This window comes from Grampus griseus (assembly GCF_964374135.1).
Source record: "Grampus griseus genome assembly, chromosome: 5".
Classification (NCBI taxonomy): domain Eukaryota; kingdom Metazoa; phylum Chordata; class Mammalia; order Artiodactyla; family Delphinidae; genus Grampus; species Grampus griseus.
The window spans coordinates 56304158-56331887 of record NC_138998.1 but is presented as its reverse complement, the minus strand read 5'-3'; the positions used below and the strand labels follow the sequence as shown (position 1 = coordinate 56331887).

At 38.8% G+C, this 27730-nt stretch overlaps 1 protein-coding gene across 1 annotated transcript in view; it reads right to left on the bottom strand.

The window, feature by feature from the left end:
• Positions 1-26358, bottom strand: part of PIK3CA (phosphatidylinositol-4,5-bisphosphate 3-kinase catalytic subunit alpha) — a gene marked incomplete at its 3' end in the record, with an annotated part of 111264 nt that extends 84906 nt beyond the window's left edge. Inside the window, exon 1 of the mRNA XM_082655669.1 lies at positions 26254-26358. The remainder of the gene's footprint in view (positions 1-26253) is intronic.
• Between the last annotated feature and the right edge of the window lie 1372 nt (positions 26359-27730).

Below are 27730 nucleotides of genomic sequence, written 5' to 3'. Positions count from 1 at the left end.
ACAGAAGCTATCACATTTTTGTGATGCAATTATACTCCAATGAAGATCTATTTAAAAAAATGTTGGGGAGTATGATAACAATTATTGAAAAGAAAGTAAAAATGAAAAATGTTGAACAATTATGCCAAAAATTAGATATTTTCTAAAGCAATCTCCATATAAATTAATTACAATAATATATGTATTTAAAAGAGTGTGGGGGAGAGGAGCTTCAAGATGGCAGAAAAGTAAGACAGGGAGATCACCTTCCTCCCCACAAATACATCAGAAATACATCTACATGTGGAACAATTCCTACAGAACACCTACTGAACACTGGCAGAAGTCCTCAGACCTCCCAAAAGGCAAGAAACTCCCCACGTACCTGGCTGTGTGGAGGACAGCCTCTTGGTGCTCCAGCCAGGCGCCAGGGCTGTGCCACTGAGGTGGGAGAGCCAAATTTAGGACACTGGTCCAAAAGAGACCTCCCAGGTCCACATAATATCAAATGGCAAAAATCTCCCAGAGATCTCCATCTCAACACCAAGACCCAGCTCCACTCAATGACCAGCAAGCTACAGTGCTGGACATCCTATGCCAAACAACTAGCAAAACAGGAACACAACTCCATCCATTGGCACAGAGGCTGCCTAAGATCATAATAAGGCCAGAGACACCCCAAAACACACTACCAGACGTGGACCGCCCCACCAGAAAGACAAGATCCAGCCTCATCCACCAGAACACAGGCACTAGGCCCCTCCACCAGCAAGACTACACAACCCACTGAACCAATCTTAGCCACTGGGGACAGACACCAAAAACAACAGAAACTACAAACCTGCAGCCTGCGAAGAGGAGACCCCAAACACAGCAAGTTAAGCAAAATGAGAAGACAGAGAAAAACACAGCAGATGAAGGAGCAAGGCAAAAACCCACCAGACCTAACAAATAAAGAGGAAATAGGCAGTCTACCTGAAAAAGAATTCAAAATGAGAGTAAAAATGATCCAAAACCTTGGAAATAGAATGGAGAAAGTACAAGAAATGCTTAACAAGGACCTAGAGGAACTAAAGAGCAAAAAAACAGTGATGAACAACACAATAAATGAAATTAAAAATTCTCTAGAAGGGATCAATAGCAGAATAACTGAGGCAGAAAAACGGCTAAGTGACCTGGAAGATAAAATAGTGGAAATAACTGCTGCAGAGCAGAATTAAGAAAAAGAATGAAAAGAATTGAGGAGTCTCAGAGACCTCTGGGACAACATTAAACACACCAACATTCGAATTATAGGGGTTCCAGAAGAAGAAGAGAAAAAGAAAGGGACTCAGAAAATATTTGAAGAAATTATAGTTGAAAACTTCCCTAATATGGGAAAGGAAATCGTTAATCAAGTCCAGGAAGCACAGAGAGTCCCATACAGGATAAATCCAAGGAGAAACATGCCAAGATACATATTAATCAAGCTGTCAAAAATTAAATACAAAGAAAACATGTTAAAAGTAGCAAGGGAAAAACAACAAATAACACACAAGGGAATCCCCATAAGGTTAACAGCTGATTTTTAAGCAGAAACTCTGCAAGCCAGAAGGGACTGGCAGGACATATTTAAAGTGACGAAGGAGAAAAACCGACAACCAAGATTACTCTACCCAGTAATGATCTCATTCAGATTTGATAGAGAAATTAACACCTTTACAGCCAAGCAAAAGCTAAGAGAATTCAGCACCACCAAACCAGCTTTACAACACATGCTAAAGGAACTCCTCTAGGCAGCAAACATGAGAAGGAAAAGACCTACAGTAATAAACCCAAAACAATTAAGAAAATGGTAATAGGAACATACATATTGATAATTACCTTAAATGTAAATGGATAAATGCTCCATCCAAAACACACAGACTGGCTGAATGGATACAAAAACAAGACCCATTTATATGCTGTCTACAAGAGACCCACTTCAGACCTAGGGACACATACAGACTGAAAGTGAGGGAATGGAAAAAGATACTCCATGCAAATGGAAATCAAAAGAAAGCTGGAGTAGCAATTCTCACATCAGACAAAATAGACTTTAAAATAAAGACTACTACAAGAGACAAAGAAGGACACTACATAATGTGCAAGGGATCAATCCAAGAAGAAGATATAACAATTGTAAATATTTATGCACCCAACATAGGAGCACCTGAATACATAAGGCAAATACTAACAGCCATAAAGGGGAAATCGACAGTAACACAATCATAGTAGGGGACTTTAACCCCCCACTTTTACCAATGGACAGATCATAAAAAATGAAAATAAGGAAACACAAGCTTTAATTTAAATGACACATTAAACAAGATGGACTTAATTGATATTTATAGGACATTCCATCCAAAAACAACATAATACACATTCTTCTCAAGTGCTTATGGAACATTCTCCAGGATAGATCATATCTTAGGTCACAAATTAAGCCTTGGTAAATTTAAGAAAATTGAAATTGTATCAGGTATCTTTTCTGACCACAGCACTATGAGACTAGATATCAATTACAGGAAAAAATCTGTAAGAAATACAAACACATGAAGACTAAACAACACACTACTTAATAACCAAGAGATCACTGAAGAAATCAAAGAGGAAATAAAAAAATACCTAGAAACAAATGACAATGAAAACACAACGACCCAACCTATGGGATGCAAAAAAAGCAGTTCTAAGACGGAAGTTATATAGCAATACAATCCTACCTTAAGAAACAGGAAACATCTCAAACAAACAAGCTAACCTTACACCTAAAGCAATTAGAGAAAGAAGAAGAAAAAACCCCGAAAGTTAGCAGAAGAGAAGAAAACATAAAGATCAGATCAGAAATAAATGAAAAAGAAATGAAGGAAATGAAAGCAAAGGTCAATAAAACTAAAAGCTGGTCCTTTGAGAAGATACACAAAATTGATAAACCATTAGCCAGACTTATCAAGGAAAGAAGGGCGAAGACTCAATCAATAGAATTAGAAATGAAAAAGGGAAAAGTAACAACTGACACTGCAGAAATACAAAGGCTTATGAGAGATTATTACAAGCAAGTATATGCTAGTAAAAGGGACAACCTGGAAGAAATGGAAAATTCTTAAAAAAGCACAACCTTCTGAGACTGAACCAAGAAGAAATAGAAAATATGAACCAACCCATCACAAGCACTGAAATTGAAACTGTGATTAAAAATCTTCCAACAAACAAAAGCCCAGGACCAGATGGCTTCACAGGCAAATTCTATCAAACATTTAGAGAAGAGCTAACACCTATCCTTCTCAAACTCTTCCAAAATATAGCAGAGGGAGGAACACTCCCAAACTCATTCTACGAGGCCACCATCACCCTGATACCAAAACCAGACAAGGATGTCACAAAGAAAGAAAACTACAGGCCAGTACCACTGATGAACATAGATGCAAAGATCCTCAACAAAATACTAGCAAACAGACTCCAGCAGCACATTAAAAGGATCAACACTATGATCAAGTGGGGTTTATCCCAGGAATGCAAGGATTCTTCAATATATGCAAATCAATCAACGTGATACACCATATTAACAAACTGAAGGAGAAAAACCATATGATCATCTCAATGGATGCAGAGAAAGCTTTAGACAAATTCAACACCCATTTATGATAAAAACCCTCGAGAAAGTAGGCATAGAGGGAACTTTCCTCAACATAATAAAAGCCATATATGACACACCCACAGCCAACATCGTCCTCAATGGTGAAAAACTGAAAGCATTTCCACTGAGATCAGGAACAAGACAAGGTTGCCCACTCTCATCACTCTTATTCAACATAGTTTGAGCCACAGCAGTCAGAGAAGAAAAGGAAATAACATAGTTTTAGCCACAGCAGTCAGAGAAGAAAAGGAAATAAAAGGAACCCAAATCGGAAAAGTAAAGCTGTCACTGTTTGCAGATGACATGATACTATACATAGAGAATCCTAAAGATGCTACCAGAAAACTACTAGAGCTAATCAATGAATTTGGTAAAGTAGCAGGATACAAAATTAATGCACAGAAATCTCTTGCATTCCTATACACTAATGATGAAAAATCTGAAAGTGAAATCAAGAAAACACTCCCATTTACCATTGCAACAAAAAATAAAATATCTAGGAATAAACCTACCTAAGGAGACAAAAGACATTTATGCAGAAAATTATAAGACACTGATGAAAGAATTTAAACATGACACAAATAGAGAGATATACCATGTTCTTGGATTGGAAGAATCAACATTGTGAAAATGACTCTACTACCCAAAGCAATCTACAGACTCAATGAAGTCCCTATCAAATTACGAATGGCATTTTTCACAGAAGTAGAATACAAAATTTCACAATTTGAATGGAAACACAAAACACCCCGAATAGTCAAAGCAATCTTGAGAAAGAAAAACGGAGCTGGAGGAATCAGGCTCCCTGACTTCAAACTATACTACAAAACTAAAGTAATCAAGACAGTATGGTACTGGCACAAAAACAGAAACATAGAACAATGGAACAGGATAGAAAGCCCAGAGATAAACCCATGCACATATGGTCACCTTATCTTTTATAAAAGAGGCAAGAGTATACAGTGGAGAAAAGACAGCCTCTTAAATAAGTGGTGCTGGGAAAACTGGACAGTTACATGTAAAAGAATGAAATTAGAACACTCCCTAACACCATACACAAAAATAAATTCCGAATGGATTAAATGACCTAAATGTAAGGCCAGACACCATCAAACTCTTAGAGGAAAACATAGGCAGAACACTCTATGCCATAAATCACAGCAAGATCCTTTTTGACCCACCTCCTAGAGAAATGGAAATAAAACCAAAAAAAACCAAATGGGACTTAATGAAACTTCAAAGCTTTTGCGCAGCTGAGGAAACCATAAACAAGACCAATAGACAAACCTCAGCATGGGAGAAAATATTTGCAAATGAAGCAACTGACAAAGGATTAATCTCCAAAACATACAAGCAACTCATGCAGCTCAATATCAAAAAAACAAACAACCCAATCCAAAAATGGGCAGAAGACCGAAATGGACATTTCTCCAAAGAACATATACAGATTGCCAACAAACGCATGAAAGAATGCTCAACATCATTAATCATTATAGAAATGCAAATGAAAACTACAATGAGATATCTTCCCACACCGGTCAGAATGGCCATCATCAAAAAATCTACAAACAATAAATGCTGGAGAGGGTGTGGAGAAAAGGGAACCCTCTTGCACTGTTGGTGGGAACGTAAATTGATACAGCCACTATGGAGAACAGTATAAAGGTTTCTTAAAAAACTAAAAATAGAAGTACCATACGACCCAGCAATCCCACTACTGGGCATATACCCTGAGAAAACCATAATTCAAAAAGAGTTATGTACCATAGTGTTCATTGCAGCTCTATTTACAATAGCCAGGACATGGAAGCAACCTAAGTGTCCATCAACAGATGAATGAATAAAGAAGATGTGGCACATGTATACAATGGAATATTTCTCAGCCATAAAAAGGAACGAAACTGAGTTATTTGTAGTGAGGTGGATGGACCTAGAGACTGTCATACAGAGTGAAGTAAATCAGAAACAGAAAAACAAATACCATACGTTAACACATATATATGGAATCTAAAAAAAAGAAAAGAAACGAAAATGTCAGAAGAACCTAGGGGCAAGACGGAAATAAAGATGCAGACCAACAAGGGAATGTACTTGAGGATACAGGGAGGGGGAGGTGTAAGCTGGGACTAATTGAGAGAGTGGCATGGACATATACACATTACCAAACGTAAAATAGATAGCTAATGGGAAGCAGCCGCATAGCACAGGGAGATCAGGTCGGTGCTTTGTGACCACCTGGAGGGGTGGGATAGGGAGGGTGGGAGGGAGGGAGATGCAAGAGGGAAGAGATATGGGGACATATGTATATGTATAACTGATTCAATTTGTTTTAAAGCAGAAACTAACACACCATTGTAAAGCAATTATACTCCAATAAAGATGTTAAAAAAAAACAGAAAAAAAGTGTGTGGGTTTTATTGTTATTATTAACCTGGTACATGAGTGAAATAGACTATGGGATCATCAACTTGAGAAAAATAAGTTACGTTGTATGACCATCAAGGGCAGTCTGGTGAAAACTGTTAAAAAGTAAGAGGTAAGAAAACATAAATTCACATATAGTTAGCAAAAACTTAAATATGAACTAATAGTCTCATTTATATAAAGTGCCAACCACAGTACTGAAACCAGGTACAGTAAGTCCCCTATATACAAACAAGTTCTGTTCCGAGAGTAAATCCAACAAAGTCAGCCTAGGTACCCAACTAACACAATCAGCTATATAGTATTGTACTGTATTAGGTTTATAATACTTTTCACACAAATAATATGTAAAAAACAAACAAAAAATGAAGAAAACATTTTTAATCTTACAGTACAGTACCTTGAAAAGTACAGTATAGTACCAGCTACATCACCGCTGCTTTTACACTTGCTTCCAGACATCCTGGGCTTGAAATAAAGATACCGTACTGCTGTACTCTATACAGTACTGTATAGTAAAGTACACAAAAGCACAACCACACGCACGTGACAATGTATGCCAGTCACGTGAACTAACTTGTGTGATTGGACGTGCGAATGCACGTTCTCACATCTGAAAGTTTGCAACTTGAAGGTTCGTGTGTAGGGGACTTACTGTAGATGATGCCATAGAAACTTGCATCAATGATGCCAGGTAGCATCATTAGTGATTAAGGCAAAGACTTAAGAGACTGAACTGATGAAAATATTCAGCATACATGGCTGATTTCCTTATTTTCACGTAACTTGTAAGGTTTACACAATGCCCAGTCAGTGTAAACTAGATAACAAACAGAATGATACACAAAAGAGTTAAATCTGTATTCATTAAGACTTCATAGCAGGTATAATAGAGAAGTGAAATAAAAGCAGCTTTAAAACATGACATGAGAATTCTACAAAAGCCATGTAGCATAGCAACTATGTGACAATATGACACAATTACCACTTAGTGCATAAAGAAAGGGAAAGGAAATACCCAGTAGCATGAAACAAGTACTGCTTCAATGGCAGAGTGCTATTAAGACAGCTGCTGGAGGCAAACAGAAGTCCAAGACCAGAGGGCTTCACAGAGGAATTCTACCAAACATATAAAGGAGAGCTAACACCCATCCTTCTCAGACTATTCCAAAAAATTGAAAAGGACAGAAAACCCTCAAATTAATTCTATAAGGCCACCATTACCCTGATACTAAAATCAGACAAAGACACTACAAAAAAAGAAAATTACAGGCCAATATCTCTGAATGAATATAGATGCAAAAATCCTTGACAAAATATTAGCAAACAATTCATCAATATATAAAAAGGATCATATACCATGATCAAGTGGGATTTATTCCAGGGATGCAAAGATGATTCAGTATCTGCAAATCAATGTGAAACACCACATTAACAAAAGGAAGGATAAAAACTACATGATCATCTCAATAGATGCAGAAAAAGCATTTGACAAAATTTGACATCCATTCATGATAAAAACCCTCAGTAAAGTTGGTATAGAGGGAACATATCTCAACATAATAAAGGCCATTTATGACAAACCCACAGCTAATATCATACTCAATGGTGAAATGCTGAAAGTTTTTCCTCTAAAACCAGGAACAAGACAAGGATGCCCACTCTTGCCACTTCTATTTAACACAGTACTGGAAATCCTAGCCACAGAAATCAGACAAGAGAAAGAAATAAAAGGCATCCAAATTAGAAGGGAAGAAGTAAAACTGTCACTATTCGCAGGTGATGTGATACTGTATATAGAAAACCCTAGTCTCCACACCCAAACTATTAGAACTAATAAATGAATTCAGGAAAGCTGCAGGATACAAGATTAGTTTACAGGAATCTGCTGCTTTTTTTATACACTAATAATGAACTACCAGAAACAGAAAGTAAGAAAACAATCCCATTTAAAATCACATCAAAAAGAATAAAATACCTAGGAATACACTTAACCAAGGATGTGAAAGATCTATACCCTGAAAACTATAAAACACTGATGAAGAACATTTAAGATGACACAAAGAAATGGAAAGACATCTTGTATTCATGGACTAGAAGAATTAATATTGTTAAAATGTCCATACTATCCAAAGCAATCTACAGATTTAAGGCAACCCCTACCAAAATACCCATGACATCTTCCACAGAACTAGAACAAACAATCCTAAAATTTATACGGAAACACAAAAGACCTCAAATAGCCAAACAATCTTGAGAAAAAAGAATAAAGCTGGAGGTATCACATTCCCTGACTTCAGACTACACTACAAAGCTACAGATATCAAAACACTATGGCACTGGCACAAAAACAGATCTTTAGACAGAATAGAGAGCCCAGAAATAAACTCTTGTGCCTATGGTCAATTATTAATCTACAACAAAGGAGGCAAGAATATACAATGGAGAAAAGACAGTCTCTTCAATAAGCGGTGCTGGGAAAACTGGACAGTTGCATGTAAAAGACTGGAATTAGAACATCTTCTCATACCATATACAAAAATAAACTCAAAATAAATTAAAGACCTAAGAAACTCGTAGAAGAAAAAATAAGCAGAACACTTTCTGACATAAATCTTAGCAATTTTTTTTGGCTCTGTCTCCTAAGGCAAAGGAAACAAAAGCAAAAATAAACAAATGAGACCTAATTAAACTTAAAAGCTTTTACACAGCAAAGGAAACCATCAAGAAAACGAAAAGACAATCTAAAGAATGGGAGAAAATATCAGCAAATGATATGACTGATATGGAGTAATATCCAAAATATATAAAGAGATCACACAACTAAACACCAAAAAAACAAACAACCCAATTAAAAAGTGTGCATTAGACTAAATAGACACTTTCCCAAAGAAGACATACAGACAGCCAACAGGCACACAAAAAGATACTCAAGCTTGCTAATCACCAGAGAAATGTGAATTAAAACCACAATGAGATACCACCTCACTACTGGCAGAATGGCTATCATCAAAAAGACCATAAATAACAAAAGTTGGTGAGGATGTGGAGTAAAGGGAACCCTTGTACACTGTTGGTGGGAATGTTAACTGGTGCTGCCACTGTGGAAAACAGTATGGAGGTTCCTCAAAAAACTAAAAATAGAACTACCATATGATCCAACAATTCCACTACTAGATATACAGCCAAAGAAAACAAAAACACTAGTTCAAAAAGATACAAGCACCCTAACGTTCATAGCAGCATTATTTACAATTGCCAAGATATGGAAGCAACCTAAGTGTCCACCAACAGATAAACAGATAAAGAAGATGTGGTATATATGTATACAATGGAATATTACTCAGCTATTAAAAAGAATGAAATTTTGCCATCTGCAACAAAACTGATGAACCTCAAGAGTATTATGCTTAGTAAAATAAATCAGACAGAGAAAGACAAATACTGTATGTAATCACTTACATGTGGAATTTAAAAATTAAATGAGTGAATATAACAGAAAAAAAACCACACTCACAAATATTGAGAACAAACCAGTGGTTACCAGCGAGGAGAGGGAAGTGGAGGGAAAATATAGAGGTGGGAGATTAAGAGGTACAAATTAATAAGTATAAAATAAATAGGCTACAAGGATATGTTGCACAGCATACGGGAGAAAGCCAATATATATATATTTTTTTACATCTTTATTGGAGTATAATTGCTTTACAATGGTGTGTTAGTTTCTGCTTTATAACAAAGTGAATCAGTTATACATATACATATGTTCCCATATCTCTTCCCTCTTGGGTCTCCCTCTCACCATCCCTATCCCACCCCTCTAGGTGAACACAAAGCACCGAGCTGATCTCCCTGTGCTACGCGGCTGCTTCCCACTAGCTATCTATTTTACGTTTGGTAGTGTATATATGTACATGCCACTCTCTCACTTCGTCCCAGCTTATCCTTCCCCCTCCCCAAATCTTCAACTCCATTCTCTAGTAGGTCTGTGTCTTTATTCCTGTCTTACCTCTAGGTTCTTCATGACATTTTTTTTCTTAAATTCCATATATATATGTGTTAGCATACGGTATTTGTCTTTCTGTTTCTGATTTACTTCACTCTGTATGACAGACCCTAGGCCCATCCACCTCATTACAAATAGCTCAATTTCATTTCTTTTTATGGCTGAGTAATATTCCATTGTATACATATGCCACATCTTCTTTATCCATTCATCTGATGGTGGACACTTAGGTTGTTTCCATCTCCAGGCTATTGTAAATAGAGCTGCAATGAACATTTTGGTACATGACTCTTTTTGAATTATGGTTTTCTCAGGGTATATGCCCAGTAGTGGGATTGCTGGGTCATATGGTAGTTCTATTTGTAGATTTTTAAGGAACTGCCATACTGTTCTCCATAGTGGCTGAACCAATTCACATTCCCACCAGCAGTGCAAGAGTGTTCCCTTTTCTCCACACCCTCTCCAGCATTTATTGTTTCTAGATCTTTTGATGATGGCCATTCTGACTGGTGTGAGATGATATCTCATTGTAGTTTTGATTTGCATTTCTCTAATGATTAATGATGTTGAGCATTCTTTCATGTGTTTGTTGGCAGTCCGTATATCTTCTTTGGAGAAATGTCTATTTATGTCTTCTGCCCATATATGGATTGGGTTGTTTGTTTTTTTGTTATAGAGCTACATGAGCTGCTTATAAAATTTGGAGATTAATCCTTTGTCAGTGCTTCATTTGCAAATATTTTCTCCCATTCTAAGGTTGTCTTTTGGTCTTGTCTATGGTTTCCTTTGCTGTGCAAAAGCTTTGGAGTTTCATTAGGTCCCATTTGTTTATTTTTGTTTTTATTTCCATTTCTCTAGGAGGTGGGTCAAAAAGGATCTTGCTGTGACTTATGTCATAGAGTGTTCTGCCTATGTTTTCCTCTAACGGTTTGATAGTTTCTGGCCTTACATTTAGGTCTTTAATCCATTTTGAGCTTATTTTTGTGTATGGTGTTAGGGAGTGATCTAATCTCATACTTTTACATGTAGCTGTCCAGTTTTCCCAGCACCACTTATTGAAGAGGCTGTCCTTTCTCCACTGTACATTCCTGCCTTCTTTATCAAAGATAACGTGACCATATGTGCGTGGGTTTATCTCTGGGCCTCCTAACCTGTTCCATTGATCTGTATTTCTGTTTTCGTGACACTACCATACTGTCTTGATTACTTTAGCTTTGTAGTATAGTTTGAAGTCAGGGAGCCTGATTACTCATCTCCGTTTTTCATTCTCATGATTGCTTTGACTATTCAGGGTCTTTTGTGTTTCCATACAAATTGTGAAATTTCTTGTTCTAGTTCTGTGAAAAATGCCAGTGGTAGTTTGATAGGGATTACATTGAATCTGTAGATTCCTTTGGGTAGTAGAGTCATTTTCACAATGTTGATTCTTCCAATCCGAAAACATGGTATATCTCTCCATCTATTTGTATTACCTTTAATTTCTTTCATCAGTGTCATAATTTTCTGCATACAGGTCTTTTGTCTCCTTAGGTAGGTTTATTCCTAGGTATTTTATTCTTTTTGTTGCAGTGGTAAATGGGAGTGTTTCCTTAATTTCTCCTTCAGATTTTTCATCATCAGTGTATAGGAATGTGAGAGATTTCTGTGCATTTATTTTGTTTCTTGCTGCTTTACCAAATTCAATGATTAGCTCTAGCAGTTTTCTGGTAGCATCTTTAGAATTCTCTATGCATCATGTCATCTGCAAACAGTGACAGTTTTACTTCTTCTTTTCCAATTTGGATTCCTTTTATTTCTTTTTCTTCTCTGATTGATGTGGTTAAAACTTCCAAAACTATGTTGAATAATAGTGGTGAGTGTGGGCACCTTTGTCTTCTTCCTGATCTTAGAAGAAATGGTTTCAGTTTTTCACCATTGAGAACGATGATGTGGGTTTGTCATATATGGCCTTTATTATGTTGAGGTAAGTTCTCTCTATGCCTACTTTCTCGAGGGTTTTTATCATAAATGGGTGTTGAATTTTGTCAACAGCATTTTCTGCAACAATTGAGATGATCATATGGTTTTTCTCCTTCAATTTGTTAATATGGTTTATCACACTGATTAATTTGAGTATATTGAAGTATCCTTGCTTTCCTGGGATAAATCCCACTTGATCATGATGTATGATCCTTGTAATGTGCTGCTGAATTCTGTTTGCTAGTGTTTTACTGAGGATTTTTGCATCTATGTTCATCAGTGATATTGGCCTGTAGATTTCTTTCTTTGTGACATCCTTGTCTGGTTTTGGTATCAGGGTGATGGTGGCCTCGTATAATGAGTTTGGGAGTGTTCCTCCCTCTGCTATATTTTGGAAGAGTTTGAGAAGGATAGGTGTTAGTCTTCTCTAAATGTTGGATAGAATTTGCCTGTGAAGCCATCTGGTCCTGGGCTTTTGTTTGTTGGAAGATTTTTAATCACAGTTTCAATTTCAGTGCTTGTGACTGGTCTGTTCATATTTTCTATTTCTTCCAGAGTCAGTCTTGGCAGGTTGTACATTTCTAATAATTTGTCCATTTCTTCCAGATTGTCCATTTTATTGGCATAGAGTTGCTTGTAGTAATCTCTCACAATCTTTTGTATTTCTGCAGTGTCATTGTTACTTCTCCTTTTTCATTTCTAATTCTATTGATTTGAGTCTTCTCCCTTTTTTTCTTGATAAGTCTGGCTAATGGTTTATCAATTTTGTTTATCTTCTCAAAGAACCAGTTTTTAGTTTATTGATCTTTGCTATCATTTCCTTCATTTCTTTTTCATTTATTTCTGATCTGATTTTTATGATTTCTTTCATTCTGCTAACTTTGGGCTTTTTTTCTTCTTTCTTAAATTGCTTTAGGTGCAAGGTTAGGTTGTTTATTCGAGATGTTTCCTCTTTCTTAAGGTAGGATTGTATTGCTATGGAATTCCCTCTTAGAACTGCTTTTGCTGCACCCCATAGGTTTCGGGTTGTCGTGTCTCCATTGTCATTTGTTTCTAGGCATTTTGTGATTTCCTCTTTGATTTCTTCAGTGATGACTTCATTATTAAGTAGTGTATTGTTCAGCCTCCAGGTGTTTGTATTTTTTACAGATCTTTTCCTGTAATTGATATCTAGTCTCATAGCGTTGTGGTCGGAAAAGATACTTGATACAATTTCAATTTTATTAAATTTAGCAAGGCTTGATTTGTGACCCAAAATATGATCTATCCTGGAGAATGTTCCAAGAGCACTTGAGAAAAATATGTATTCTGTTGTTTTTGGATGGAATGTCCTATAAATATCATTTAAGTCCATCTTGTTTAATGTATCATTTAAAGCTTGTGTTTCCTTATTTATTTTCATTTTGGATGATCTGGCCATTGGTGATAGTGGGGTGTTAAAGTCCCCTACTATGAATGTGTTACTGTCGATTTCTCCTTTTATGGCTGTTAGTATTTGCCTTATGTATTCAGGTGCTCCTATGTTGGGTGCATAAATATTTACAATTGTTGTATCTTCTTCTTGGATTGATCCCTTGATCATTATGTAGTGTCCTTCTTTGTCTCTTGTAATAGTCTTTATTTTAAAGTCTATTTTGTCTGATATAAGAATTGCTACTCCAGCTTTCTTCTGGTTTCCATTTGCATGGAATATCTTTTTCCGTCCCCTTACTTTCAGTCTGTATGTGTCTCTAGGTCTGAAGTGGGTCTCCTGTAGACAGCATATAAATGGGTCTTGTTTTTGTATCCATTCAGCCAATCTGTGTCTTTTGATGGGAGCATTTAGTCCATTTACATTTAAGGTAATTATCAATATGTATATTCCTCTTCCCATTTTCTTAATTGTTTTGGGTTCGTCATTGTAGGTGTTTTCCTTCTCTTGTGTTTCTTGCCTAGAGAAATTCCTTTCGCATTTGTTTTAAAGCTGGTTTGGTGGTGCTGAACTCTCTCAGCTTTTGCTTGTCTGTAAAGGTTTTAATTTCTCCATCAAATCTGAATGAGATCCTTGCTGGGTAGTGTAATCTTGGTTGCAGGTTTTTGTCCTTCATCACTCTAAATATGTCCTGCCAGTCCCTTCTGGCTTGCAGAGTTTCTGCTGAAAGATCAGCTGTTAACCTTATGGGGATTCCCTTGTGTGTTATTTGTTGTTTTTCCCTTGCTGCTTTTAATATGTTTTCTTTGTATTTAATTTTTGACAGTTTGATTAATATGTGTCTTGGCGTATTTCTCCTTGGCTCTATCCTGTATGGGAGTCTCTGTGCTTCCTCGACTTGATTAACTATTTCCTTTCCCATATTAGGGAAGTTTTCAACTATAATCTCTTCAAATATTTTCTCAGTCCCTTTCTTTTTCTCTTCTTCTTCTGGAACCCCTATAATTCGAATGGTGGTGCGTTTAATGTTGTCCCAGACGTCTCTGAGACTGTCCTCAGTTCTTTTCATTCTTTTTTCTGCTCTACAGTAGTTATTTCCACTATTTTATCTTCCAGGTCACTTACCCGTTCTTCTGCCTCAGTGATTCTGCTAGTGATCCCATCTAGAGTATTTTTAATTTCATTTATTTTGTTGTTCATCATTGCTTGTTTCATCTTTAGTTCTTCTAGGTCCTTGTTAAATGTTTCTTGCATTTTCTCTCTTCTATTTCCAAGATTTTGGATCATCTTTACTATTATTATTCTGAATGCTTTTTCAGGTAAACTGCCTATTTCCTCTTCATTTGTTAGGTCTGGTGGGTTTTTATCTTGCTCCTTCATCTGCTGTGTGTTTTTCTGTCTTCTCATTTTTCTTATCTTACTGTGTTTGGGGGTCTCCTTTTTGTAGGCTCCAGGTTTGTAGTTCCCGTTGTTTTTGGTGTCTGTCCCCAGTGGCTAAAGTTGGTTCAGTGGGTTGTGTAGGCTTCCTGGTGGAGGGGACTAGTGCCTGTGTTCTGGTGGATGAGGCTGGATCTTGTCTTTCTGGGGGGCAGGTCCACGTCCGGTGGTGTGTTTTGGGGTGTCTGTGGACTTATTATGATTTTTTAGGCAGCCTCTCTGCTAATGGGTGGGGTTGTGTTCGTGTCTTGCTAGTTGTTTGGCATAGGGTGTCCAGCACTGTAGCTTGCTGGTCGTTGAGTGAAGCTGGGTGCTGGTGTTGAGATGGAGATCTCTGGGAGATTTTCGCCATTTGATATTATGTGGAGCTGGCAGGTCTCTTGTGGACCAGTGTCCTGAAGTTGGCTCTCCCACCTCAGAGGCAAAGCGCTAACTGCTGGCTGCAGCACCAAGAGCCTTTCATCCACACGGCTCAGAATAAAAGGGAGAAAAAGTAGAAAGAAAGAAAGAAAGAGGAAGGAAGAAGGGAGAGAGGGAGGTAGTGAGGGAGGGAGGAAGGAAGGAAGGAAGGAAAGAAAGAAAAAGAAAAGATAAAATAAAATAAAGTAAGACAAAATAAAATAGAGATATTAAAATAAAAAATAATTATTACGAAAAAAAATTTTTGAGGAAAAAAATAAAATAAAAAACGGACGGATAGAACCCTAGGACAAATGGTGGAAGCAAAGCTATACAGAAAAAATCTCACACAGAAGCATACACATACACATTCACAAAAAGAGGAAAAAGGGAAAAAATAATAAATCTTGCTCTCAAAATCCACCTCCTCAAATTGGGATGATTCGTTGTCTATTCATGTATTCCACAGATTCAGGGTACATCAAGTTTACTGTGGAGCTTTAATCCGCTGCTTCTGAGGCTGCTGCGAGAGATTTCCCTTTCTCTTCTTTGTTCACACAGCTCCTTGGGGTCAGCCTCTGCGTGTAGGTCGCCGGAGGGCGTCTTTTCTTCGCTCAGACAGGACGGGGTTAAAGGAGCAGCTGCTTCGGGGGCTCTGGCTCACTCAGGCCGGGGGGAGGGAGGGGTACGGAGTTCAGGGCGAGTTTGCGGCAGCAGAGGCCAGCAGGACGTTGCACCAGCCTGAGGCGCGCCGTGCGTTCTCCCGGGGAAGTTGTCCCTGTATCACGGGACCCTGGCAGTGGCGCGCTGCACAGGCTCCCCGGAAGGGGGTGTGGATAGTGACCTGTGCTCGCACACAGGCTTCTTGGTGGCGGCAGCAGCAGCCTTAGCGTCTCATGCCCGTCTCTGGGGTCCGCGCTTTTAGCCGCAGCTCGCGCCTGTCTCTGGAGCTCCTTTAAGCGGCGCTCTTAATCCCCTCTCCTCGCGCACCAGGAAACAAAGAAGGAAGAAAAAGTCTCTTGCCTCTTCGGCAGGTCCAGACTTTTCCCCGGACTCCCTCCCGGCTAGCCGTGGTGCACTAACCCCCTGCAGGCTGCGTTCAAGCCGCCAACCCCAGTCGTCTCCCTGCGCTCCGACTGAAGCCCGAGCCTCAGCTCCCAGCCCCGCCCGCCCCAGTGGGTGAGCAGACAAGCCTCTCAGGCTGGTGAATGCCGGTCGGCACCGATCCTCGGTGCGGGAATCTCTCCGCTTTTCCCTCCGCACCCCTGTTGCTGTGCTCTCCTCTGTGGCTCCGAAGCTTTTCCCCTCTGCCACCCGCAGTCTCCGCCCACGAAAGGACTTCCTAGTGTGTGGAAACCTTTTCTCCTTCACAGCTCCCTCCCACTGGTGTAAGTCCCGTCCCTATCCTTTTGTCTCTGTTTATTCTTTTTTCTTTTGCCCTACCCAGGTACGTGGGGACTTCTTGCCTTTTGGGAGGTCTGAGGTCTTCTGCCAGCGTTCAGTAGGTGTTCTGTAGGAGTTGTTCCACTGTAGATGTATTTCTGGTGTATCTGTGGGGAGGAAGGTGATCTCCGCGTCTTACTCTTCCGCCATCTTCCCCGGTGATCTCCACCAATATTTTATTATAACTTTAAATGGGGTATAGTCTAGAAAAATACTGAATCACTATGTTGTATACCTGAAACTAATTTAATATCATAAATCAACCATACTTCAACAAAAAAGAAAAAGGACATCTGAGGATTCTGAGATTCCAGGAGTGGACAGGGAAAAACAATCCATAGGAAGCTCAGACTAGGTGTGAAAAATGTACGTCCATTTACTTAATTCCCTTCTGTCCACTAAACCTTCATTCCGATCATGCTAAATCCCTATATGCTAACTTCTCTTAGGACTAGGTATGAAATAGAATTCAAATTCCCAGAGTGAGAATGAAACTTTAAAAAGTTGTAATAGAACAAAAAGCAAGCAGTAATGTCAAGAACCTTGTTAGAAAGGAACCTTACCGTTCACTCTCCAGAGAAAGGATTCATTAGTAAATCCTCAAAATGTACAGGGTTCAATTCACTACAAAATGTTAAAGCCCCCAAATAAATCGATGAATATGACATGGTTAGTGCCCTCAAGTAGCATACAGATATTTATTAAGTGCTTACTATGTACTGGGCACTGTTCTAAATGCTTTCATGTATTCGGCATTTAACCTTCATTATAATATTATGATGTAGGTATTGCTATTATCCCTTTTCTACAAATGAGGAAATACGTATTAACCCAGAGAATATTTAACCCAGACAGGTTAAATAATTTGCCCTCAATTACAAAACTAGAAATTTTGACAGTCTTGCTTCAGAGCACATGCTCTTAGTCATTGTGACATATATTTAGGAAAAGAAAATTAAAGAAGCCTACATACACTGACCATATTTTGTGTATTTTCTAAGACTGTTCTGACTTCAAATATTCTGTACTGTTGTCAGATTACTTGCTCCCATTTTGGCTGGGGAAAAAAATTATTTGCAGGAGGAATGTACATAACAAATTTATATATCTGATATTTAGACTCAACAAAACACCATCACATGATACATTTAGCTGTGCTTCAGTCGTTGTTCATTACTACATCATTTAGCTGTATATTAGTAGTGTCTGTGAACAACACATGGCTGTAAAAAGAGCCATTTCACTGCATAGAAACAGTCAAAATTATTCACAGTGATTTTGAGGAAATCTTAAGTCCTACAATATCACTAAGAAATTTGAAAGTTGGTCACTTCTAGTGAAAACAAACTACCAGTCTCCGAACCATAAAATCACTAATATTATAAATTGCTTTGGATTTTACTACCATTGTAATTATCAAGACTAGTACAGAAACTGCTTTAATAAAGTCATGTTCAACTTTTACAACTGGTATATACTTAGAGAAAAAGAGTACGAATATCACTTTCATAAATACTTTAAGATGCTGCCTATCAAGGTCTCAACTGCAAATAATAGCCATTAGATTTTAAGGAAATCTTCATAGGAAAAATAACTTTAAAATGATGTTACTGCTAATACTTCAATAAGTATAAAAATGACAGTGTGAAAATACAATTTTTCCTTTCTTTGCGGTCATATATGATTTGATTTCAGATCGACTTTATAGTTGTGCCTAATTTCAATCTTTTTCCTGACAATTTTTCCCATTAATGCTGCTTTGCTTTTGATCACATGCCCCATAAATTTATATTCCAGAAAAGCAGCTTATTTAGCAGAAAACTCCAAGGTTTTTGTACTTGTCAAGAAGTTAACCTCCTAAGGAAAAACCAAAAACACACACACAATTCACTTGCTTTTAGGCTAAAGGCAGTCAATTGTTTCAAAATGCAATAGTACTTTCAGGTCTAGACCTGCAGTAAGTCCATCAGAAAAGTACTTGGAAAAGCATGATCTGTCAAAGAAAAGCCACAGAAATCTGCTTAGCTTGTTGAAAAATGAGTACATACTCAAAATAACTCTAAATAATATCTCATTACCTGAACAGTTTGCTGGTTAAAAACTATTCAAAAGTTGAAGGTAATTTGAACATTCATAGAAACAACAGATCAGTAGCGTACACACCATTGCTTTCTGACAAGGACAATTATTTTTGTCATCTTTTCATATATCTGTATATATCTGCACAATAGAGGATACATCTAGAAAAAAGAGGGTTACTATGCCTCTGGAATTATGTTTCTAAGATTAGAACATATTTTCTGAAAACCATCTAGTGGGATGGGTTACCAAAGGAAAGTATGGAACATATTTTCCTAGAAGTCTTTAACTAAAGTAAAGATGGTTGCCAATGGCTATTAAGGGTGCTGTGACAGGTTTTCTGGCCTTCATAACCCTGGCAACTGGTGTGCAATGGATGATCTACTCTCAATGCCTGTCAGTCGCTTACTGGCAATGCCTTTGCCAGTAACCAAAATGGCCATGCCTGTACAACTTTGATCCTTCAAAGTCACTGAAGGTTTCAGAAAGAAAATCTTTCCAGTCCATTCTTTTCTGATGGCAGCTTTTCTCTGTCACAGAATTTCACAAAGGGCCTTCAAATATATGCACATTTATAAAAAGGCAGAAAAAAAGATTTTTGCTTCTGAAGATACAACAAACTGAGATAGGACCATCTTTCCTCTAGGGAGTGGCTTAACTTACTCTTCCCTGAAATCAGAAATAGGCTTTAGGACTTCCCTGGTGGTGCAGTGGTTAAGAATCTGCCTGCCAATGCAGGGGACACGGGTTCAATCCCTGGTCCGGGAAGATCCCACATGCCACGGAGCAACTAAGCCCGTGCACCACATCTACTGAGCCTGTGCTCTAGAGCCCGCGATCGCAACTACTGAAGCCCATGCGCCTAGGGCCTGTGCTCCACAACAAAAAAAGCCACTGCAATGAGAAGCCCATGCACCACAACGAAGAGTAGCCCCTGCTCGCCGCAACTAGAGAAAGCCCATGTGCAGCAACAAAGACCCAACACAGCCAAAAAAATAAATTAAAAAATTAAAATAAAAAAAAAGAAAGAGACTTTAAAATGCTAGGAATCTCATAGCATTTTGGAACTGTAAAGAACCTTAGAAATTTTGCAGGTAAAGAAAAGTGCTAAAAGGTACAGATCTAACGCCAAAGAGCTAGTTAATAGTTCAATATAGAACCTAGATTTTCAGACTCTTGACCCAATGTTCTTTTAGGACACGACTTCTCCTAATCTATCAATCTTTGTTAAAAATGTCTACAAACATCAGTAGAAATATGCACTAGTTAACAACTTATAGAAATGTGTTTCCTATCTACTTCAAATCTATATTCAGTAAATGATCAACTGAGACTGACACAGCAATTTATATACTTTTCAGATAGTTTAAAATATATAGCTACTAATTGATAGAAAAATATGAAAAGTGTTTTGATTCCCAATTATGATTCTACTGCAAAAATATCACTTACTGATCACCTACTTTTGGGTACTATGCTACGTGCTGAGGATGTAAGAATGAACACAAACATGGTCTCCTCCTGTTAAAAAATTTATGCTTAAAATTATCTTCATAATATTGCTTTAAATCTCTACAGTACTTTATAAGATGTATCTCTCCACTGAATCTTACTAACTCTTGGTGAGTATGGCAAGAGAGTTATGATCAGAACAGAATGATTCTATCCTAATGTAGCTTTTTTCACATCACAACACTGACTTATTTGGCTTCCACTACACAAATATTTAAAATCTGAAGTGTAGCAGATAAGTATGGCCTGTAAAAATTCTTACTTTTTTTTTTCTTTTTAAATCCCACACTTATTTCAAATGGCAATGCTGGCCCTGATACAGAGACTCCTTTGTAACAATTCCAATTATATACTAAAAGTTACTAAAACTTAACCTCTTATAAATGAGTGCAATTTAGATAAACTGTCAAGCTAACTAGCAAAATGATACAGAAGAAATGAGTGTTTAATTGTCAGACCAAATATGAAATATGTTATTCTTGTACTAGGTATAAATTTAAAATAATGATTAATATGTACACATTTTCCCATGAATAATTTTATGCAATTTGGATCATTTAAATTATGTCATTAATTATATGAATTATTAGCAAGCAACATATTATAATTCCTATTGTATCATTGCAGAAAGAGAGGCAAAGATGTGATACAGTCTGCCTCCTCTCCCCCTTACACAAATACAAAGTAGCAGTTTGGGATTGGAATTTAGTTTTTCAGCCATCCAGACCACAGCACCATAATCCATACTAAAAACAGTTTCACTGTAAGAAATACTAAACTTGAAGAAAAAACTCTAAACCACCACTTTTACTATAAATTTATAAACTTTTTGTTGAAGCATTTTAACTTTAAACTCCCCAAACTGTATAGTTGAGGAGAGGGAGAGAGAACATCTAAAAATTCCTTAACCAGCATCAACTGATTCATGTTAATAAAGGATAAATGTGAATAATATAAATGTCTATAAAACGTTATCAGTATATCTAAGGTTGAATAACCTTTCTGAATGATGGAAATCTCCAGCCTTTAAATCGAATCCTCAGACTCCACTGTGTGTTCTCTCATGCTTCTTTTTTTACACCCTTAAGACTTCAGTTTCTCCTACCCGCTATTTTTAATTTTTATTACAGTACTTTCTCTAAAAAGATAATAAAGTTCACTTTAAACATAAACTTAAGGGAGAACTCAGACAAGTCAATTTGCTTTATACAAAAATAAGACTTGTATCCAGAAACTTCAGCAGAGATACTATTACCTTGTATGTAAGGTAACTCTATTACCAAATAAATGAAGGTTAAAATAACCATATAAAATTAAGATACATGGCTCCCAAATAGAGAAAGATATCAATAACTTCAGTCTGCTGATATCTGTAACCACTTCTGATATTGAGAACAATATTCTGAAATTGGTCCTGACCAGAGGTATACTCCCTGTATCTCCTAGAAATTACTAAATAAATGTTCCTGAATTTTAAGGTCTGGCAAACAGAGGTTTCACCAAAATCTCTGGGTCTTCTTTTGTAAATCATCCTTAGTTTTAATCTGTCCATTCTTTTGGAATGGTCAAATCTGATTTTACTTATCTTTGGAGATGGCATAAGGTCATCAGTTTAGATTCTTCCTTCCTCCATATTATGTATTATGGATGTATAGATAGCTTGACACTTGCTATCCTGTCATGGTTCAAACTTCTAGGTATAATTCTTTCCCAAGCAGGTTGACTAACACCTGGATGTTTTGAGAGTGGAATAAGGTTCTAAGAAAATGAAACTAAAAGCCACGTGGTTTTTGGTCCCTAGTCATATCTGTAGAGCTAGCAGTCAGCAAAGTGGAAAACAGGATTTATTACATAAACTGTCTTTTTTCTTATCTCAGATAAGTCCAATCATGAGATCTAACACCTTTTAAGGGGAAAGGAAATGAACATGTTTTAAACATCTGATCCAGGACAAAAACTTTCTTGGATCTATATTATCTCATTTAATTCAACAACAACAACAACAAGTCTGTTGAGTAGTAATTACTCCCATTATACATATTAGGAAATCTGTCCAAAGTAATCCTGCCAGTAAGTATAGAAGCCAGGTTTTGATCCAAGCAGGTTCAGATTTTCCAAAGTCAATATTTTTAGTACTCATAGGATTTTAAGGCAAGATCACTGAGTACCATGTAGAACATTCAGTACAATTCCTCTATGTTACAGATGAGGAAACTGAGGCCCCAAAAGATTGAGACTTGCCCAAGGTCACACACTTGTGGTGAGGCTGGGATTTGAATTCATATCTCCTGATTTCCAGCACAGTTCTGTGTATAATTATTTGTGTGTGTGTGTGTGTTTGAGGTTGAGTATCACTCTTGATATAATTTATATGTAATTTAGAACATCTCAACTGTCTCCAAATAAAATTCATATGTGTGGCAGGTGCAGGGATGTACATATTTAGTGACCAAAAATAATAAATGTGTTTGGCAAGAATAAAAGCTTAATTGGCATTTATAAATTATTACATGTTGTAAAGAAGTCTGTTGTCAATATATTTATTTATTCAGTGAATAACTGCCTATTATGTACTGGCTACTGTGCTTGGCAATGAGAATACAACTGTATATAAGATAGAGACCCTATCCTTCTCATGATTTACATCTTGGTGGAGGATACCAACAAATAAATTGGCAATTACCAATGCAGTGAGTCAATGCTATGACAGAGGAGTACAAGATATTATGGGAACAGGAAGCAAGGGCACCTAACCCAGACTAGACTTTTCAAAGGAGTTGATATGAAAGAAGAGTAGGAGTCAGCCAGTTAAGGAAAGGGTATGAAATATGCAAATGTTTCAGGAAAAGCAAACAGCATTTGCACATGAAGCAGGAAAAGGCCAAGTGAGCTGTAGGAGGAGGAGGAAGAGATGAACCTAGAGAGAGAAGCAAGAAACAAATCATATAGGTCTTCGAAAGCAAGGGCTTTACAATCGTGTCTATTAGAATTACCTGGGGAACCTAAAAACAAATAAACAGATGTCTGGGGTCCCTTTCAGACCAATTAAATCAGAAACTCTAGGAATGAGACCCCGGCACTGATATTTTTAAAAAGCTAACTAGATGATTCTAATATGTGGCCAGGATCAAAAACCACTGTTTAAGCTATATGGGGAATTAAACATATACATTTATTACTGCAAATAAGGGAAAAGGTGATCTTAGTATCTCTGGGCCCTAGTTTCTTAACCTATTAAAAAGCAGGCTGGAGCAGGTTAGAGGTAGCATGATAAAATGAAAGAAGTCACAAAGCATTAGTTTTGTCAATGAGTTGTCACCTGACACCTGTCTGACCTTAGATTAAAATGTCATTTCTCAGAGACAGTAATACTGCCTTCTCTACAGGGCTGTTGTGTAGCTCAAGATAAATATATTTAATAAAATAGTTCAATAACTATGCTAATAAAATATAAACCATAGTTTTCCAAGATTTATGCTTCTAAAGTTGCACAATTTTAAAGATTATAAATATTTTCACCAGAGATAAAATCCTTTATGATGCTTAAGAAACACATTTCATTTAAAGAATCACCCCTACCTTGAAGTTCAAGATATTTAAATAATAGAGAACTGATCCTTTTAATACTATTTTAGTTTCTAAAGAGATCAAACGGGATTAAGTTAGCCCTTTGCAAATAAAGAGATCAACAGAGCAAAATGCCCTTTAAATGGTAATACCTAATGTTAAAAATTCTTTATTCAGTAAAGGGCACTAATAAGGAAAGTTATACACAAAGTAAACTGTTTTAGGAAATGTATGATCTACCTTATCATATATGTATTTAATTTATAAATTTACTTTTTTTTTTAAGGGAATACTTATTTGGGATGGAGAGGATCTTCCCCTGACAGGAAGGAAGCTCTGCCTCAAGAAGGGCTGTTCCATCCAGAGCCAGGCAAAGCCACTGCTCTTTTATAGTCTCACTTTCACATATATCTTGCCCATGAGAATATACACTTTCATGTGGTAATTTTGGGGTTTAAGTACAGCATTTGTATTTAGTGTTATCTCTTTAATGCTCTACCCAATTTACTTAAAATTGAAAAAAAAAATTTTAGACATATAAAAACACTGTTCTGCATTTATATGTGGTTCATTTTTAACTCTTCAACTGAAACTGATAGGAATGCCTTTCAAACTTTATATTCATAGTCAATGATAAACTATTAATATTCATTCACCTTCATTTCATGATGCTATTACTATTACTATGTGCTATCACTTCTTTCAATGACCTATTTTGTGATTTTAATAGGAAAGCACTCTATTTTACAATGATGAAAAACCCACAAGAAACTTTTGAAAAAAGTTATGGATGAAATTTAATTTTATCCAAAAACGTGAAATGAGAAAACTTAGAAAACAAAACACCAACACACACACACACACACACACACACAGGGCCCTCTTCAGATAATTTTGGCTGATGACACTGCAGAACAGTTAATCTGATAATTAAAATTTTCCAGGACATGTGATGTTTAGATAGAGATCTATGCTGTCAACCAGAATTCAATGCTTCAGTTAAAAAATGTTAAAACTTGAATACACAGACATATTAACAAATTCTTACACTGCAATTGCTTCTGGAGTCCATTAATAAAGACGTGTTCTGATTTATACAAATTAAATTAGCAACATGGTATCTTAAGTATTTTGCAGGTCTTTCCTTAACAACACGCAATCCAGCAAATAAACAAATTTTGTACGGTGCGATGTAAGCAAATACCCAGAGAACCCATCTTCTGAGCAGGAAAACATGCGATCAGTACTGCCCACAGTAGTTCAAATGTGGCCGCAGTTAACTACCGACGACTTGAGTTACCAGGAGTTCACCTACCCAAGTTTTCTAGGGGTTCTCCCAGGCCTCACAAACTACGATTCAAAACATCATCTCGCAAACCCATGTCCTGCATGTGCACAAAGGCGCAGTGCTGGAATGAGGAAGCTTCACCAAACAAAATCACAACTCTACTTCACTAAAGAATATGTAGGCTGTTTTTACAGAGCCCCCTCTTGTTGCGCTCCCCTTACCCTTTATATAACTACGTAAACAGCTCCCCAATTACTGACATCCAAGAAAAGAGCTTTCGATTCCTAAGTCTGGTAACTAGCCACCATCACCACTATTCCTTTTGCATCCTAAAATAAACCCCTCAAACCGCGATCAAAACACACTGGCCGAACGTCTGCTGTTGACACAGCCCAATCCTGGGCGCTACCCTACCTTTCCGAGCCACTTAGGAGCTATGAAGCAGGCACCACATAATAGAATTAGTAAAGGCACAAATCACGAGACAACGTCTCAGGTCTATGAATGAAAGATCCAATACGTTTGACTGTCTCGGTTAAGACGAAAACAACAACTTCGAGAGGAAGGGTGGGAGGGGAACAGCAGGGTGGGGGGAGGTTTTCCTTCCAAGCCCCAGCCGGGCGATTTAAACCCAGTATGAGGCAAACGCAGGGTCGCCGGGCTGGCGGGGCCGGAGTCCTCGGGCGTGACAGCCCCTCAGGAACAGCTCGCGGCTCGGCGCCGGAATCCCTCACGCCGCGATGCTCGCGGGCCGGGTGGATGTGCAAGGGCGAGGGGACCGAGCCACCGCGGCCGGGGCGGCGGCCCTGGGCGCACTTCCTCAGTCCTAGCCGCCCCATCCCCAAAAATGGGAGAGGAAGGAAACGAGGAGCGAGGCTGCGGCCAGAGGGAGAAAAGAGGGAGCGGCGAACCCTCGCCTCTGCATCTGGGTGAGGCCAGCAGCAAGCGGGGGAGAGGGAGCGGCGATCGCAGGCGAACTCCGATGCGGGCCGACGCTGAGAGAAACGACCGGCAGGCAGCCCCCGCCCAAGACGAGCACCCACCCGGCCCCATCCCGACCGCGCCCGCTCCCGGCCAGTCCGCGTTCTACTCACGCTTGGGGCTCCTCGAGGCTCCGCGGCTCTAACCGCATTGGGTCCCAGCCCCGCGGGCGGCGGCGGCGGCGGCGGCGCCGAGGGAGAGGTAAGCGGGCGGCACAGCCCCCGCCTCCCGGCCCCTCTCCCCCGCCGCTCCGGAGCTGCCCGGCCGGGCCCGAGCCCTGCCTCGCCGGCGGCCCCAGCCCCAGCGGCCCGGCGGCAGCAGCCCGAGACCTCAGCGGCCGCAGCGGCGGCACCGGAACTGCCGCTTTCTCCTTCTCGTTGCCTCTCCTCGCTAGCCCCAGCCACACGCCCCCGCCCCCGTCTCCTTTCTCTGTCACCCCTGTTTTTTTCCTTTTGTTTCCAGAATAAACTTTATTGGTCTCTTTTTCCGCTCACATCGTGTAAACAAACAACGAACTCTTCCCCACCCCCTCGACTCCCCCCTCCTCGGGCAGAGGAGGGTAAGAGCTGAGGAGGGGCCGAGCCTACTATGCCCCGGAAGCAGATGAGCAAATGAAGGGAAGTGAAACTGCGGAGACCAGGAGTGGGAAGTGGGTAAATCGGGTAACAGTGTGCCAGTGCGCTTGCGCTTTGGTGTTGTTCCTGAAGGTGGGGTGGCGTTATGGGTGCTTTTCTGGCGCGCTGGTATTTAATGCTGTTGTCTTTTGCAGTAGTGAGGCTGTTTCGTCATCCTGTGGCGGCATATGTGTCGTACATCTGTTTCTACGAGCGAGAGATACAGAGAGGAGTATTGGGAGGAAGCGGGTCCATTCACTTTTACGCCCGTAGAGGAAATGAGATTTCCTCTAGTTTAGGGGCGAGGGAAGGGGATGTGGTGGCTAACCGCCTCTGTCAGTGGCTAACCAGAATTGGATATCAATACTAGAAACAAGGCCTTTTACAAAACGTTGCTACGCGTCCTTCTGCCAACGTAAGGTTAAGTTATAGCCCATCCGGAAAGAGGAATGCACTGCCACATCCCACCGCAATTCTTTGACTCACTCGGGGAGACCTTTTGCAGGGGAGACCTTTTGCAATGTCCTTTTTTCCCCCAGATTTGAGTCAGCTTGTAGGATTCATTTCTGACTATTCAGAATACGTGCTTTTTTCGCGTAGCGCCCACGGAGACTGCAGAAAAGCCATTTCGGTTGCAGATTAGATGCAAGGTGTTTTGGTACTGCGTACCATAGAAACCTCTCTCTGCTTGAGAGTAATAGGATCTGTTGCCTTTTGAGATCACAACTGATAAGGATGCGCTTTTCTGCGTGTTTCTCCCCCTAGTGGCCTTTCATTGTATTGAAAAGGCTAGGAACGGTGATAGTAGAAATCTGTGATACAAGTCCTCAAACTAGGGCTCTCCCTTGAATTTTAAGGAGCAGAGGACTTGGAAGTGACCCACTCTAGAGATGTTACAGTCCAACTTGTCATCCAGAGCAAAAAGCTAACCAATAACCAGTTTTTGCTGGAGCACACATCCATACCCAATCTTAAA